Raw genomic sequence first — 18,139 nt, 5'->3', positions numbered from 1 at the left:
GTAAGCCACAACGACCTTACAAAACAGCAGACAACTGTAAGGGCTCAACCGAAATTTGAATCTGGGATTTTTCATTGCATGAACGAAAATCATACTCCTAGACCAGCAAGCCACTATGCAAAGGAATGTTTTATGTGGCGACACTATCTGCTGACAAACTGGAATTCTTCGAAAAATGTTTTTTATGAAAGCCATAATGCCCTGTAAAACAACAAAATAACTGCAAGGGCTCGTCCGGGATTTGAACCCGGGACCTCTCGCACCCTAAGCGAGAATCATACCCCTAGACCAACAAGCCACAAAAGCTTGAATATTTCACAAGACATCTGAAGCAACAGATGGTCAGAAATCCTTATCTAACAAACATTGAAGCAGGGCTTTTGCTTCATTTGGACCCGGGACTTCTGCAATGGTTCGTCCAGGATTTGAAAACGGGACCTCTCGCACCTTATGCGAGAATCAAGCCCGTAGACCAACGAGCAACTGCAAAACAGCCACTTTACATGGCAACACTATCTGCTGACAAACCGGCATTCTCAGAAAAAAGGCCTCTGTGTAAGCCACAACGCCCTTACAAAACAAAAGACAACTGTAAGGGTTCAACTGAAATTTGAACCTAGGATTTCTCATGGCATGAACGAGAATCAAACTCCTAGAACAGCAAGCCACTATGCAAGAAATACTTTATGTGGCGACACTATCTGCTGACAAATTGGAAATCTTTGAAAGACGTTTTTCCGAAAGACATAATGCCCTGTAAAACACAGTACACCTGCAAGGGCTAATCCAGGAACTGAACCCGTGTCCTCTCGCAACCGAAGCGAGAATCATACCCATAGACCAATGAGCCACTAAATTGAGAGAATTTCACAAGACGTCAGATGGTCAGAAATCTTTCTCTAACGAATCAAGGGCATCCTAAGTGAGAATCATACCCCTAGACCACCGAGCCACTGCAAAACAGCAACTTTATATGGCAACACTATCTGCTGACGAACTGGCATTCTCAGAAAAAAGGCCTCTGTGTAAGCCACAACAACCTTACAAAACAGCAGACAAGTGTAAGGGCTCAACCGAAATCTGAATCTGGGATTTCTCATTGCATGAACGAAAATCATACGCCTAGACCAGCAAGCCACTATGCAAAGGAATGTTTTATGTGGCGACACTATCTGCTGACAAACTGGAATTCTTCGAAAGACATTTTAATGAAAGTCATAGTGCCCTGTAAAACACATGATACCTGCAAGGGCTCGTCCGGGATATGAACCCGGGACCTCTCTCAACCAAAGCGAGAATCATACCCCTAGGCCAACGAGCCACTACATTGATAAAACTTCACATGGCGTCAGAACCATCAGATAGTCAGAAAACTTTCTCTAACGAATCAATGGCACCCTAAGCGAGAATCATACCCCTAAACCAACTAGCTACTGTAACAGCCACTTTACATGGAAAAACTATCTGCTGATGAACTGGCATTCTCAGAAAAAAGGCCTCTGTGTAAGCCCGTAGACCTTACAAAACAGCAGACAAATGTAAGGGCTCAACCGAAATTTGAATCTGGGATTTCTCATTGCATGAACGAAAATCATACTCCTAGACCAGCAAGCCACTATGCAAAGGAATGTTTTATGTGGCGACACAATCCGCTGACAAACTGGAATTCTTCGAAAGACATTTTAATGAAAGTCATAGTGCCCTGTAAAACACATGGCACCTGCAAGGGCTCGTCCGGGATTTGAACCCGGGACCTCTCACACCCAAAGCGAGAATCATACCCCTAGACCAACGAGCCACTACTGTGATAAAATTTCACATGGCGTCAGAAGAATCAGATAGTCAGAAAACTTTCTCTGACGGATCAAGGGCACCCTAAGCCAGAATCATACCCCTAGACCAACGAGCCACTGCAAAACAGTAACTTTACATGGCAACACTATCTGCTGACAAACCGGCATTCTCAGAAAAAGGCCTCTGTGTAAGCCACAACGCCCTTACAAAACAAAAGACAACTGTAAGGGTTCAACTGAAATTTGAACCTAGGATTTCTCATGGCATGAACGAGAATCATACTCCTAGACCAGCAAGCCACTATGCAAAGGAATGTTTTATGTGGCGACACTATCTGCTGACAAACTGGAATTCTTCGAAAAATGTTTTTTATGAAAGCCATAATGCCCTGTAAAACAACAAAATAACTGCAAGGGCTCGTCCGGGATTTGAACCCGGGACCTCTCGCACCCTAAGCGAGAATCATACCCCTAGACCAACGAGCCACAAAAGCTTGAATATTTCACAAGACATCTGAAGCAACAGATGGTCAGAAATCCTTATCTAACAAACATTGAAGCAGGGCTTTTGCTTCATTTGGACCCAGGACTTCTGCAATGGTTCGTCCAGGATTTGAAAACGGGACCTCTCTCACCTTATGCGAGAATCAAGCCCGTAGACCAACGAGCAACTGCAAAACAGCCACTTTACATGGCAACACTATCTGCTGACAAACCGGCATTCTCAGAAAAAAAGGCCTCTGTGTAAGCCACAACGCCCTTACAAAACAAAAGACAACTGTAAGGGTTCAGCTGAAATTTGAACCTAGGATTTCTCATGGCATGAACGAGAATCAAACTCCTAGAACAGCAAGCCACTATGCAAGAAATATTTTATGTGGCGACACTATTTGCTGACAAACTGGAATTCTTCGAAAAACGTTTTTTATGAAAGCCATAATGCCCTGTAAAACAACAGAATAACTGCAAGAACTCGTCTGGGATTTAAACCCGGGACCTCTCACACCCTAAGCGAGATTCAAACCCCTAGACCAACGAGCCACAAAAGTTTGAATATTTCACAAGACATCAGAAGCAACAGATGGTCAGAAATCCTTATCTAACAAACATTGAAGCAGGGCTTTTGCTTCATTTGGACCCGGGACTTCTGCAATGGTTCGTCCAGGATTTGAAAACGGGAGCTCTCGCACCTTATGCGAGAATCATGCCCGTAGACCAACGAGCAACTGCAAAACAGCCACTTTACATGGCAACACTATCTGCTGACAAACCGGCATTCTCAGAAAAAAGGCCTCTGTGTAAGCCACAACGCCCTTACAAAACAAAAGACAACTGTAAGGGTTCAACTGAAATTTGAACCTAGGATTTCTCATGGCATGAACGAGAATCAAACTCCTAGAACAGCAAGCCACTATGCAAGAAATATTTTATGTGGCGACACTATCTGCTGACAAATTGGAAATCTTTGAAAGACGTTTTTCCGAAAGACATAATGCCCTGTAAAACACAGTACACCTGCAAGGGCTAATCCAGGAACTGAACCCGTGTCCTCTCGCAACCGAAGCGAGAATCATACCCATAGACCAATGAGCCACTAAATTGAGAGAATTTCACAAGACGTCAGATGGTCAGAAATCTTTCTCTAACGAATCAAGGGCACCCTAAGTGAGAATCATACCCCTAGACCACCGAGCCACTGCAAAACAGCAACTTTATATGGCAACACTATCTGCTGACAAACTGGCATTCTCAGAAAAAAGGCCTCTGTGTAAGCCACAACAACCTTACAAAACAGCAGACAAGTGTAAGGGCTCAACCGAAATCTGAATCTGGGATTTCTCATTGCATGAACGAAAATCATACGCCTAGACCAGCAAGCCACTATGCAAAGGAATGTTTTATGTGGCGACACTATCTGCTGACAAACTGGAATTCTTCGAAAGACATTTTAATGAAAGTCATAGTGCCCTGTAAAACACATGATACCTGCAAGGGCTCGTCCGGGATATGAACCCGGGACCTCTCTCAACCAAAGCAAGAATCATACCCCTAGGCCAACGAGCCACTACATTGATAAAACTTCACATGGCGTCAGAACCATCAGATAGTCAGAAAACTTTCTCTAACGAATCAATGGCACCCTAAGCGAGAATCATACCCCTAAACCAACGAGCCACTGCAAAACAGTAACTTTACATGGCAACACTATCTGCTGACAAACCGGCATTCTCAGAAAAAGGCCTCTGTGTAAGCCACAACGCCCTTACAAAACAAAAGACAACTGTAAGGGTTCAACTGAAATTTGAACCTAGGATTTCTCATGGCATGAACGAGAATCATACTCCTAGACCAGCAAGCCACTATGCAAGAAATATTTTATGTGGCGACACTATCTGCTGACAAATTGGAATTCTTTGAAAGACGTTTTTACGAAAGATATAATGCCCTGTAAAACACAGTACACCTGCAAGGGCTCATCCGAGAATTGAACCCGGGTCCTCTCGCAATCGAAGCGAGAATCATACAGATAGACCAATGAACCACTAAATTGAGAGAATTTCACAAGGCGTCAGATAGTCAGAAATCTTTCCCTAACGAATCAAGGGCACCCTAAGTGAGAATCATACCCCTAGACCACCGAGACACTGCAAAACAGCAACTTTATATGGCAACACTATCTGCTGACGAACTGGCATTCTCAGAAAAAAGGCCTCTGTGTAAGCCACAACGACCTTACAAAACAGCAGACAACTGTAAGGGCTCAACCGAAATTTGAATCTGGGATTTTTCATTGCATGAACGAAAATCATACTCCTAGACCAGCAAGCCACTATGCAAAGGAATGTTTTATGTGGCGACACTATCTGCTGACAAACTGGAATTCTTCGAAAAATGTTTTTTATTAAAGCCATAATGCCCTGTAAAACAACAAAATAACTGCAAGGGCTCGTCCGGGATTTGAACCCAGGACCTCTCGCACCCTAAGCAAGAATCATACCCCTAGACCAACGAGCCACAAAAGCTTGAATATTTCACAAGACATCTGAAGCAACAGATGGTCAGAAATCCTTATCTAACAAACATTGAAGCGGGGCTTTTGCTTCATTTGGACCCAGGACTTCTGCAATGGTTCGTCCAGGATTTGAAAACGGGACCTCTCGCACCTTATGCGAGAATCAAGCCCGTAGACCAACGAGCAACTGCAAAACAGCCACTTTACATGGCAACACTATCTGCTGACAAACCGGCATTCTCAGAAAAAAAGGCCTCTGTGTAAGCCACAACGCCCTTACAAAACAAAAGACAACTGTAAGGGTTCAACTGAAATTTGAACCTAGGATTTCTCATGGCATGAACGAGAATCAAACTCCTAGAACAGCAAGCCACTATGCAAGAAATATTTTATGTGGCGACACTATCTGCTGACAAACTGGAATTCTTCGAAAAACGTTTTTTATGAAAGCCATAATGCCCTGTAAAACAACAGAATAACTGCAAGAACTCGTCTGGGATTTAAACCCGGGACCTCTCACACCCGAAGCGATAATCATACCCCTAGACCAACGAGCCACTAAGTTGAATTCATTTCACATGATGTCAGAAGCATCAGATAGTCAGAAAACTTTCTCTAACGAATCAAGGGCTTACTAAGCGAGAATCATACCCCTAGACCAACGAGCCACTGCAAAACAGTAACTTTATATGGCAACACTATCAGCTGACGAACTGGCATTCTCAGAAAAAAGGCCTCTGTGTAAGCCACAACGCCCTTACAAAACAGCGGACAACTGTAAGGGCTCAACCGAAATTTGAATCTGGGATTTCTCACGGCATGAACGAGAATCATAGTCCTAGACAACCAAACCACTATGCAAAGGAATGCTTTATGTGCCGACACTATCTGCTGACAAACTGGAATTCTTCGAAAAACGTTTTTTATGAAAGCCATAATGCCCTGTAAAACAAAAGAATAACTGCAAGGGCTCGTCCGGGATTTGAACCCGGGACCTCTCGCACCCTAAGCGAGAATCATACCCCTAGACCAACGAGCCACAAAAGCTTGAATATTTTACAAGACATCAGAAGGAACAGATGGTCAGAAATCCTTATCTAACAAACATTGAAGCAGGGCTTTTGCTTCATTTGGACCTGGGACTTCTGCAATGGTTCGTCCAGGATTTGAAAACGAGACCTCTCGCATCTTAAGCGAGAATCATGCCCGTAGACCAACGAGCAACTGCAAAACAGCCACTTTACATGGCAACACTATCTGCTGACAAACCGGCATTCTCAGAAAAAAGGCCTCTGTGTAAGCCACAACGCCCTTACAAAACAAAAGACAACTGTAAGGGTTCAACTGAAATTTGAACCTAGGATTTCTCATGGCATGAACGAGAATCAAACTCCTAGAACAGCAAGCCACTATGCAAGAAATATTTTATGTGGCGACACTATCTGCTGACAAATTGGAAATCTTTGAAAGACGTTTTTCCGAAAGACATAATGCCCTGTAAAACACAGTACACCTGCAAGGGCTAATCCAGGAACTGAACCCGGGTCCTCTCGCAACCGAAGCGAGAATCATACCCATAGACCAATGAGCCACTAAATTGAGAGAATTTCACAAGACGTCAGATGGTCAGAAATCTTTCTCTAACGAATCAAGGGCACCCTAAGTGAGAATCATACCCCTAGACCACCGAGCCACTGCAAAACAGCAACTTTATATGGCAACACTATCTGCTGACAAACTGGCATTCTCAGAAAAAAGGCCTCTGTGTAAGCCACAACAACCTTACAAAACAGCAGACAAGTGTAAGGGCTCAACCGAAATCTGAATCTGGGATTTCTCATTGCATGAACGAAAATCATACGCCTAGACCAGCAAGCCACTATGCAAAGGAATGTTTTATGTGGCGACACTATCTGCTGACAAACTGGAATTCTTCGAAAGACATTTTAATGAAAGTCATAGTGCCCTGTAAAACACATGATACCTGCAAGAGCTCGTCCAGGATATGAACCCGGGACATCTCTCAACCAAAGCGAGAATCATACCCCTAGGCCAAGGAGCCACTACATTGATAAGACTTCACATGGCGTCAGAACCATCAGATAGTCAGAAAACTTTCTCTAACGAATCAATGGCACCCTAAGCGAGAATCATACCCCTAAACCAACTAGCTATTGTAACAGCCACTTTACATGGCAAAACTATCTGCTGATGAACTGGCATTCTCAGAAAAAAGGCCTCTGTGTAAGCCCGTAGACCTTACAAAACAGCAGACAAATGCAGACAAAACAGCTCAACCGAAATTTGAATCTGGGATTTCTCATTGCATGAACGAAAATCATACTCCTAGACCAGCAAGGCACTATGCAAAGGAATGTTTTATGTGGCGACACTATCTGCTGACAAACTGGAATTCTTCGAAAGACATTTTAATGAAAGCCATGGTGCCCTGTAAAACACATGACACCTGCAAAGGCTTGTCCGGGATTTGAACTCGGCACCTCTCACACCCAAAGCGAGAATCATACCCCTAGACCAACGAGCCACTACTGTGATAAAATTTCACATAGCTTCAGAAGCATCAAATAGTCAGAAAACTTTCTCTGACGAATCAAGGGCAACCTAAGCCAGAATCATACCCGTAGACCAACGAGCCACTGCAAAACAGTAACTTTACATGGCAACACTATCTGCTGACAAACCGGCATTCTCAGAAAAAGGCCTCTGTGTAAGCCACAACGCCCTTACAAAACAAAAGACAACTGTAAGGGTTCAACTGAAATTTGAACCTAGGATTTCTCATGGCATGAACGAGAATCATACTCCTGGACCAGCAAGCCACTATGCAAGAAATATTTTATGTGGCGACACTATCTGCTGACAAATTGGAATTCTTTGAAAGACGTTTTTACGAAAGATATAATGCCCTGTAAAACACAGTACACCTGCAAGGGCTCATCCGAGAATTGAATCCGGGTCCTCTCGCAATCGAAGCGAGAATCATACAGATAGACCAATGAACCACTAAATTGAGAGAATTTCACAAGGCGTCAGATAGTCAGAAATCTTTCCCTAACGAATCAAGGGCACCCTAAGTGAGAATCATACCCCTAGACCACCGAGCCACTGCAAAACAGCAATTTTATATGGCATCACTATCTGCTGACGAACTGGCATTCTCAGAAAAAAGGCCTCTGTGTAAGCCACAACAACCTTACAAAACAGCAGACAAGTGTAAGGGCTCAACCGAAATCTGAATCTGGGATTTCTCATTGGATGAACGAAAATCATACTCCTAGACCAGCAAGCCACTATGCAAAGGAATGTTTAATGTGGCGACACTATCTGCTGACAAACTGGAATTCTTCGAAAGACATTTTAATGATAGACATAGTGCCCTATAAAACACATAACATCTGCAAGGGCTCGTCCGGGACACCCAAAGCGCGAATCATACCGCTAGACCAACGAGCCACTAAATTGAATTTATTTCACATGGTGTTAGAAGCATCAGATAGTCAGAAAACTTTCTCTAACGAATCAAGGGCACCCTAAGCGAGAATCATACCCCTAGATCAACGAGCCACTGCAAAACAGTAACTTTATATGGCAACACTATCAGCTGACGAACTGGCATTCTCAGAAAAAAAGGCCTCTGTGTAAGCCACAACGCCCTTACAAAACAGCAGACAACTGTAAGGGCTCAACCGAAATTTAAATCTGGGATTTCTCACAGCATGAACGAGAATCATAGTCATAACATTTCTGTCCAAAATTTTAGGTGACACATTTATAACAATATTGCTAGCCCAAGAAGGCAACAGTAGTCCTGAATGTGATTCTCAATTGATTTTGCCATTAGGTGGGGGTGGGCAGCGTAAGCTGTCTATAATTCCCACAGATGCTTCGCTGATGCTTCGCTTCCCACAGAATCATAGTCCTAGACAACCAAACCACTATGCAAAGGAATGTTTTATGCGCCGACACTATCTGACAACTGGAATTCTTCGAAATACATTTTTTGTCTTTATTTTAACAAAACAAAAAAGAACAGAACAATGACAACAGCTTACAACCAAGAAATTTCTTAGCATCACAGCACATAATGAAAATCAAAATCAAAAAGAAGACATAAAAATACAGAGTAATAATAAAAATAGAAAAGTACATAAATTAACCAAAGTTTATGGTGATCTAAGGTTTTGCAAAAATGTACCTGAAATCCTAGGACCTACATATTCAAGCAACGGAGTCCAGATCTGATAAAAAGTGTTTTTCTATGGAGAGAGATTAGACTCAATAATAATTCACGCAAAAGACACGATGTACACATGCGTAGCCAAATTCACATGCGTAAAATATTTATTTATACTCACAAAAACAATTCACATGCACAAAATAAAAATACATTTTCATAAAATACATTTCACAAATGCAAAACACCATTTGCAAATATATAAGAGTGTACAAAAAGTTTTCGAATGTTTAAAATTCACGAGTTCATCGTGAATGAGAATGTGCAAATCCTCTCTCACGTACGACTCACCCTGAATACGAGTGTGTGCATTTTTGAGACTTTCCTGTCAGCACACAAGGACATGTTTCTCTGCCATGTTCTAAGATTATGGCATGCCCTACTTCAGTTTTCCAGTGGTAAACAGAGCTTTATAGAACATTTCTGTCCAAAATTTTAGGTGACACATTTATAACAATATTGCTAGCCCAAGAAGGCAACAGTAGTCCTGAATGTGATTCTCAATTGATTTTGCCATTAGGTGGGGGTGGGCAGCGTAAGCTGTCTATAATTCCCACAGATGCTTCGCTGATGCTTCGCTTCCCACAGAATCATAGTCCTAGACAACCAAACCACTATGCAAAGGAATGTTTTATGCGCCGACACTATCTGACAACTGGAATTCTTCGAAATACATTTTTTGTCTTTATTTTAACAAAACAAAAAAGAACAGAACAATGACAACAGCTTACAACCAAGAAATATCTTAGCATCACAGCACATAATGAAAATCAAAATCAAAAAGAAGACATAAAAATACAGAGTAATAATAAAAATAGAAAAGTACATAAATTAACCAAAGTTTATGGTGATCTAAGGTTTTGCAAAAATGTACCTGAAATCCTAGGACCTACATATTCAAGCAACGGAGTCCAGATCTGATAAAAAGTGTTTTTCTATGGAGAGAGATTAGACTCAATAATAATTCACGCAAAAGACACGATGTACACATGCGTAGCCAAATTCACATGCGTAAAATATTTATTTATACTCACAAAAACAATTCACATGCACAAAATAAAAATACATTTTCATAAAATACATTTCACAAATGCAAAACACCATTTGCAAATATATAAGAGTGTACAAAAAGTTTTCGAATGTTTAAAATTCACGAGTTCATCGTGAATGAGAATGTGCAAATCCTCTCTCACGTACGACTCACCCTGAATACGAGTGTGTGCATTTTTGAGACTTTCCTGTCAGCACACACCTCCCACGTGAGTCACACGTGCCCTGTAGCCAATAAGATGCGAGCTTACTGTTCAACCAATCACAACTCCCTGAGAACGCGGGAATGACCGAAGCGCTTCACTGTGCGCTCCATTTGCGCAGTCTGACCTAATTAACGGAGATGATCCTCTAAGAGGAAGAATACTCCTCTATTTAGCATGGCAGGTGAAGAGCGGGATGCGCGGGTAAGTGGTTACTTGATTTCTATAGTGGTTTATGTATGCAAAGCTTAAGTATCAAACGTTTGTTAAAGCAATGGCTGCTGTTGTTTATAATGTAAACTTTATAACGTAAATTAAGTCCGTTATTAAGCCAACATGGCGAGTGAAGAACGGGATGGTAGTGTAAAATAGCATGGCTTCTGTCATGGTCGATTCTAGGATTGTCATTCAAGGAGGGCTCAGCTATAAATTTGATCTAATTTGGGGGTGGAATCGATCGCGTACTAAAGTGAAGACCGGGAGAGCGTAATGCCGTTTTGGGTGTGGGTGGGTATGGGGGGTGGAGAGAGGAGATGATCGCCGACTGTAAGGAACGGGCGGGGTGGGGGTCGGCAGTGTTGATCGCGGACTATGAAGATAACAAATGATAAAAGGTATAATTGGTATTTGTCTTACAGGCACTGTCATCAGAAGTAAAAATAGCAGCAAAAGCTCTGATCGATGTATTAGCCAGGGGCCTTACTCCATCTTCGTAAAGAAATGCACTAGCAAGTGGTAGTAGACCAATGAGAGAAAGCATCTCAAGTGGGACCATTCCTTTGCCTGCAGAGCCTGAAAACATGGTAAGGCAAGCCTTAAAAAGGTAATTTTTCATGTTTACTGTAAAACACAACTTTTTGTGTCATGCAAAAAATGTTTCTTATTATTAATATGTTTATTCATTTTGCCCTTTTGTCACTATAGGCAATTCCCAAGTATGTTTGGGACAGAGATTTTTCTGTGGCCAAACCTGGAAACATTAAAAAAACTGATTTTCAAATCCATGTCCTCTCTGAACCATCACCCTTCACACCAAAAGGAGATGAAGACCTTGAGCTTGTCCATGCTGGACTTGGAAAAAGGCTTTTAACTGTTCCAGATAATTTTAAACACAGTGAGGTAATTGCAAATGTTACCATAATACTAGGAATTGATGGGAGTTTTATATATGTTGGATAAAAAAAAAAACTAAATGATGAATTTTGTTTCATTCTTAAGATTGTCAGTCTGCTTGAAGGAGAGTTTCCCAAATTAAAAACACTTCAGGGTGGCTGGATGTTTTACAAGTCTACAGGTATTTATGTTTTGCATGTTACATATAAACAAAAAATGATTTGTGTGCATTTGCAATAACTTTGCACTTTTGTAAATTAATGAAACTGGTATGTGCTTTGTTGGCGTTAATAATTTAGTAATAAGCTTCATTAGTTTAAACTTTTTAGTCAAGGACATGTTTCTCTGCCATGTTCTAAGATTATGGCATGCCCTACTTCAGTTTTCCAGTGGTAAACAGAGCTTTATAGAACATTTCTGTCCAAAATTTTAGGTGACACATTTATAACAATATTGCTAGCCCAAGAAGGCAACAGTAGTCCTGAATGTGATTCTCAATTGATTTTGCCATTAGGTGGGGGTGGGCAGCGTAAGCTGTCTATAATTCCCACAGATGCTGATGGATACTCAACTCGACTCCTAAAATCAGTGTCAAATAATGGAAAGAACATGCTGTTTGTAGTTCCATTACAGGAACAGCTTTCCACTGAACCATTACTTTATGATTCTGTGGAGTTTGCTAAGATGCCACAGTCCAGCTGTATGAAATGTGGTAAGAAAATACCACTGCCATTGCTGCCCTTACACATTGAAGAGTGTAAAGAAGCTGAGACAGTAAGTCATACAGTATTATGGTTTTATTTTTCTATCAATATTATTTATTTACAATGCCAATGCATTTTGATTACTTTTATTAGGAGTCTTCAAATGATGTGACCATTCTAGATGATGATGTAGACGAAAATGTAATCGAAACTGTTGACCAGCCAAGCCCACTTCACCCCATCTTAGAACCATCATTACAGGTCTTTGATCAATGCCTATTTCTTGTATTTGGGTATACTCACTATATTTGAATATACCCAATTCGTGGTTCCATAAAGAATGTGTTTGAAGCTATTAAAAATTTGAGACTATTCTTAATATTTTAGAATCTTTTTATGGGGTAGAATATGTATGTTCTTCAACAAATTTGCTACAAACATACATTGTTTAATTTATTTTTACTTTTTACAGATTTGTCCAATTTGCCAGATCTCTTTCCCAACTGATGTCTTGCCTTTTCATGCAAGCATGTGTGGTGAAGGGTAAAGTTATGCTAAAAATTGTAGGATGACATGCCTTTAATACTAAAGGATTAGTTTGCACAGTTTGTTTTGGTTGTATATATCTCGAGGGAGATGTACAAAGATCAGATGGAATGTAGGGTAAAAAATTAACAAAATAATTTTCTGGTGGACTGTCTTAAATTTAAATTAATGTGTTGGTTTCATAAACTGGGTCAGTAGTAGACATTATTAGATTTGATGTATGTAGCTTTTATAAGCCTTGCTTTGAGAAAATCATTACTGGTGACTTTTGACATTAATGACTATAAACAGTATGTCATTGTAAGTTACATCCAGACTTTGTCTGGCACTAGGGTCTAAGCCTTGTCTATGAAACTGGGCAAATGCTTTTAATATGCATGAAAATTTTTGAAGTGGCTTAATGAACAAAATTGAAATTGTTTGTGTCTTGCCTGTTTTAGAGAAAGGACTTTTGGTGACAATGATTCTTCATTCACTTTAAAGAGCCCATATTATACATGAAATAGGGTCATATCTTGGTTGTAAGGGTCTCCAACAACAGTCTAATATGCATGCAAGGTCAAAAAACACTTTCATGGTCTTATAATCTGCATTTATTTTTATCTAATTATCCCAGCGACTCCTGTATGAATCGTCCAGTGATTCATTTGTTCCCAAACCCCTCCTTAGCGCGAAGCTAATCTGCGCTGATTGGGCCGATGACAGTCTGTCGCGATTGGTCGACTGCCTTCAGTCAGAGAGGGAAATGGCCAATAGCTAATCAGCAATTTAAAAAGTAATCACAGTTCATACACGCTCGATAGTGTAGGCGTGGACTTTAGCTGCCACACTATGGCGAGTGGATAGTGCCACGGATAACCGAACGAAGGAGACAGTCGTGTACTCGCCATACCACACACACACAAAAACACACACACACCTCCGGATGACAACGCTCCCGCTTCAGCCCGCACCCGCCAGGTTTTAGCCTGAGAACCCGCTCCGTTTTCTGCCCGCCGCGCCCGGTCCCGCTAGAGCGGAGAACACAACCAAATATCACCCAGTATACAGTCCAGACAGCCAAGCTGTCTGTATAAAAACACACACACAGCACAAAGTACACAAAGCTCGTTCGTTCGTTCGCTCTCCCTACCGCTCTCTCTCTCTCCCCGCGCCAGATTTCTGCGGCGCGGGAATACATTTCCGAATAAATCGAGGGAGCAGAACTCTAGCACGGAGCTCCATAAACAAACAGCACGCGTCGCGTTTTTAACGTGACTTTGCACGCGATAAGATAATATATCCAGTTAACCTGATACAGTACACGCGGTTACAAGTAACAAATCACAACTAAATACATTTGCAAGCTAGAGTAAACGAGGCAACAACTTTAACCGCACGTACTTACACTTGAGAAATGGAAGAAACCCATCCTGACGTCCAGCAGTTACTCTTTACTGATCCTTCCTTTAACAAACTCAGATGAAGTATTCTTTGTAGCATGTAGCTTCCAGAAGTTTCCAACTGCTTGGTTATAATGCTGATGTTTCATCTTTGGGTAGAGACTCAATATATCCATCTGCAGTGTGACTTCAATCGACCGGCATGTTTGTGTGCGTGTGTTTGTGGGTGTGCGTGTGTTTGTGGGTGTGTGTGTGTGTGTGTCTGGGTTACTGCGTCAGAGGGCGGGGCCTCAGGTTTGAAATCTCCCGGGTTTGCGCGTGCACGTGAAAAACTTTGTTTCGTTCGTACGTCATGGCGAAACACCTAATGAGTCGGTATCAAGGCGACTCGTTTGAAGCACTATGAGTCGACTCTTTTATAGATGAATCAACAGTTTTAAACACTGTATTCTTACAGATTTAAGCCTTAGCTGGATACTTCACTTCACTTAGAGCTGTGTTACACACTACATGGAGGGGAATTTTCAAAAACCCATAATATGGGCTCTTTAAATACAGAAGAATTGCCAGGACCCTCAACTGCACAATCTTCAACATCCCTGTCTGCAGGTTAGACACAACACATTTAATTTTTTTTTAGTGCTGTTGTACTGTAAAATGATAAGTGCATCTTTATTCATTTATTCTTTTATCTTTTTTGTATTGTTATTTAACTATGCTTGTAAAATGGTATTTAGATAAATTGTTCATTTGATTTTAGCATGGAAAAATGAAATTGACCCATTCAAATCATCTCGAATGTTCTGTGATGAGTTGCTCTCCATCAATTCACACTGTCCATCTCTATCATTACTCATCAACCAGTTTGATACTATGGATGAACAAGATAGTACCCTGGTTTCATTTTATAAAATGAACAGTGCTAATTGGTCCACTCCATTGAAATATAGATTGACTGGTACTCCTTTTTTATTATTAAAATAATTTGAATCGCTTATAGTCTGTACAGTTTGTGCAACGAACTTGCTTCATTTTGTATTTTTTTTAGGAGATGCAGCTGTTGGCAAGGGAGTTAACCGCCATATTTTGTCAATGATGATGCAAAAACTGAAGGCTGGCTTCACTTTAAATTTGGGTTTGTAATTGGTTGCAGTTCGGTTACATGTGCACACACACATACACACACGCACACACACATATATACATATATATATATATATATATATATATATATATATATATATATATATATATATATATATAAATATATAATTTTAATTTTCGTCAACACTGCCTGTAACCCTGACCTTTTTCTGTATGATTTCGTGCACTGTACTTGAGAAGCCTTTTGCACACCTGATAAGATGTAAAATGTTCATAACATTATCTTCTATTTACTGGTGGGCAATGCAGATCGATGCTGACTGGTACCACCACAGTGCATACAGAGAAAACATTTGTTTAGAATTTTACAGATGTGATTTGATGTTTTATGTCTCTTTTGCTTTTGGGCTATTACAGATTTTATACAACTAGTACTATTAGTTAATTCTTACTGATTGGATTTTTTAGGTTCATCTACTACAGCCCTTTTTGAGGGGGAAAAAAACCACCGTGTACCTTCTGCATCTGCTGTACTACGGGACAGCAACCTGTTCCAGATGGCTGGCCGGATGATAGGCCATTCATTTTTGCATGGAGGTCCTAGTCTTTCTGGACTGAGCATACCTGTGGTCATATAATCAGCTCAGACCTTGTTTATTTTAAAGTAATTTAATTCACAGGAATTAGAAAAATAAGAAAGTTACATTTCTTTTCTAATTCTCCCCAAAATTAAAGAACTTCAGTTAAAATGATTAATGATGTGTCTCCATCAAAAGAATTCCTGAGATTAAAAGTTGATACTGAGGAGAACTTGTCAATTTTGTGAAAGTTATTGAAAACACTGAGCATGTTTATACAATTGCATATACTCATGTACATGACTCATAACACATAATGTCGCGCAGATCATTAATTCTATTTTATTTACTTGTGTAAATATATATTTATTCACTTTTTAAATTAAATACAGTAATATTATTGACTAATATGAAAATGTTTATCTGATTTATGTACAATGCAGTTTTTACAGTAATATTTTTGTCTTTTAGTAGAAATATTATATGAGTGACTTGCTTTGTTTATCAAATAAAGTGTATCTAATTGGATTTGCATTTTAAACATTAAATAAAAGTTTAAAAGATAATATTTTTTGTTTCACATATTTAGGTTTTAGTTATAATACTCCCAAAATATTTTGGCAGAAATCCACAGATTTTTATCAATATTCTTCGCAGAAATAGCAAAAAACGTTGACAGATTCTTTCTGGCCCTACTCATGACTCATAATACGTAATGCATAATACAGAATGTCTCATGTCAATATCCATTTAAACCCTTTTTACAATAAACAAGTTAAATTTGGTGTAACTAAAACAAATTGTACACAGCATTACCTGGTTAACAACCTTTTATGCTTTGCAAAACATTCTTCATTTATAAATGCAGGTTTTTGGACCTTCTTTTTAAGTGTGACTTTGAGATTATTAGACTCATGAAAGGCCTAATAAAAGTATCCTCTTTCAATTTTTATTTTGCTCACCTATCATTGCTGGTTAGTAATAGTATATATATATATATATATATATATATATATATATATATATATATATATATATATATATATATATATATTAGGGATGCACGATATATTGGCGGCCATATCGGTATCGGCCGATAAATGCTATTTTTAGGACTATCGTTATTGATTCGATGTCTAAATTCGGCTGATATCTTTAAGCCGATAAATTATGTAATTGTACAGACTTGCGCGCTGCGCACGCGTGGGCGGAACTTGTTCAGACTTGCCCACTGCACTATAATGGATCTCTCTTCACACTGTTTATTCCTTCAAAGTCTGTAATTTCTTCAAGTGGTATTGCTGTGCGTTAATAAGTCAGTAAGTAACCATGTTCCTTATCATTGTAGATGTGTTTGATTGAGTGTCATTGTGTATTTTGCTTTAAATCGCCTCAGGAAAAATATTAACTATGTAAACCTTTCCAGCTCTGTCTCTTTGTTGTGTAGAGATAGCAGGGGATCTTAACTTATTACTCCAGGGCCGAATAATATTAGTTTCGTGGTGAATTGCCTTCTCTTTTAGTTGCAGCCGGTGAATGAACGAGGACACATGTAACTTGGTCCAAAATATTTATTACTTTTCGTGTGGTACAACAAATCAGTAACCTAAAATAGTCTCAAAAACTGCTCCTCTCTCTCTCCCTCTCCCTCTATGCTTCACACACACACACACCAAACTGCAACTGGACCCGCACATTTTACAACAAGTGTAAACAGTTGTTTGTAATCTGATTATTTGTTATTATCAACACGTTGCTTGTCATGTGTTGTTGATGTAAGATGTATTCAGTTTGATCGAAATATTCATATTGATTATGACGAGCGCGCGAGCTGTCACCGCGCACACACACACACTGTAGCACGGGGGAGAGGTGAATCCAGTCATAGAGGCTCTCGACCAGCGGCTCATTCTGTCTTTATATTCAGCTCTGTTAGCCATAAAGTCAGCTCATTGCAGGTTTTGTATGAAAGTCTGACTCTGATGGCAACTCTTCCTCTACAGTTGAGTAAAACTCAGCGGTTTATCATAAACTTTTCATCGATCATTTTCCCCCCGCAATTGACAGCAAGAACAAGCGCAGACGCATCTGATTGACAAGCAGCAGCTACATGTTCGAAAGAATCTAAAACGCCAAATAGCATGAATCTGTGCCGCATTTTCTAAACGTACTATCTGTAAGCTATTTACTTGTACGGTGGCTCTGAACTGTCAAAACACCTCTAAAAAAGGCTTTTTCGTACATGACGTATTTGTACATGTGTACATCACTGTAACACGTTTTATTCAAGAACATTTGAGCTGGTTTCAGTCCTTAGTGCTTTATTCTCATCTTATTTAAATATATTTAATTTGCTTGTTGAATAAATCATATTTTGTTATTTAACCTTCTTAATTTT

General features: G+C 39.9%; 1 long non-coding RNA gene and 4 other non-coding genes across 5 annotated transcripts; 1 reads left to right on the top strand and 4 right to left on the bottom strand.

Annotated features, from left to right (window-relative positions):
- Positions 1-226: 226 nt before the first annotated feature.
- Positions 227-298, bottom strand: trnap-agg (transfer RNA proline (anticodon AGG)). The gene has a single exon. It is a non-coding gene; the product is annotated as a tRNA-Pro (tRNA).
- Positions 299-1,726: 1,428 nt separating this feature from the next.
- trnap-ugg (transfer RNA proline (anticodon UGG)) lies at positions 1,727-1,798 on the bottom strand. The gene has a single exon. It is a non-coding gene; the product is annotated as a tRNA-Pro (tRNA).
- Positions 1,799-2,207: 409 nt separating this feature from the next.
- On the bottom strand, positions 2,208-2,279 carry trnap-agg (transfer RNA proline (anticodon AGG)). The gene has a single exon. It is a non-coding gene; the product is annotated as a tRNA-Pro (tRNA).
- A 3,494-nt stretch (positions 2,280-5,773) lies between these two features.
- trnap-agg (transfer RNA proline (anticodon AGG)) lies at positions 5,774-5,845 on the bottom strand. Its single transcript has one exon. It is a non-coding gene; the product is annotated as a tRNA-Pro (tRNA).
- An 8,768-nt stretch (positions 5,846-14,613) lies between these two features.
- On the top strand, positions 14,614-15,245 carry LOC148682139 (uncharacterized). The gene is made up of 3 exons (XR_015942962.1): positions 14,614-14,668; positions 14,820-15,017; positions 15,108-15,245. It is a non-coding gene; the product is annotated as an uncharacterized LOC148682139 (long non-coding RNA).
- The last annotated feature ends 2,894 nt before the right edge of the window (positions 15,246-18,139 follow it).

This window comes from Danio rerio, chromosome 4 (assembly GCF_052040795.2).
Source record: "Danio rerio strain M-AB ecotype USA chromosome 4, GRCz13ab, whole genome shotgun sequence".
Classification (NCBI taxonomy): Eukaryota; Metazoa; Chordata; class Actinopteri; order Cypriniformes; family Danionidae; genus Danio; species Danio rerio.
Note: the sequence above shows the minus strand (reverse complement) of the source record. Positions and strands in the feature narration are given on the sequence as shown.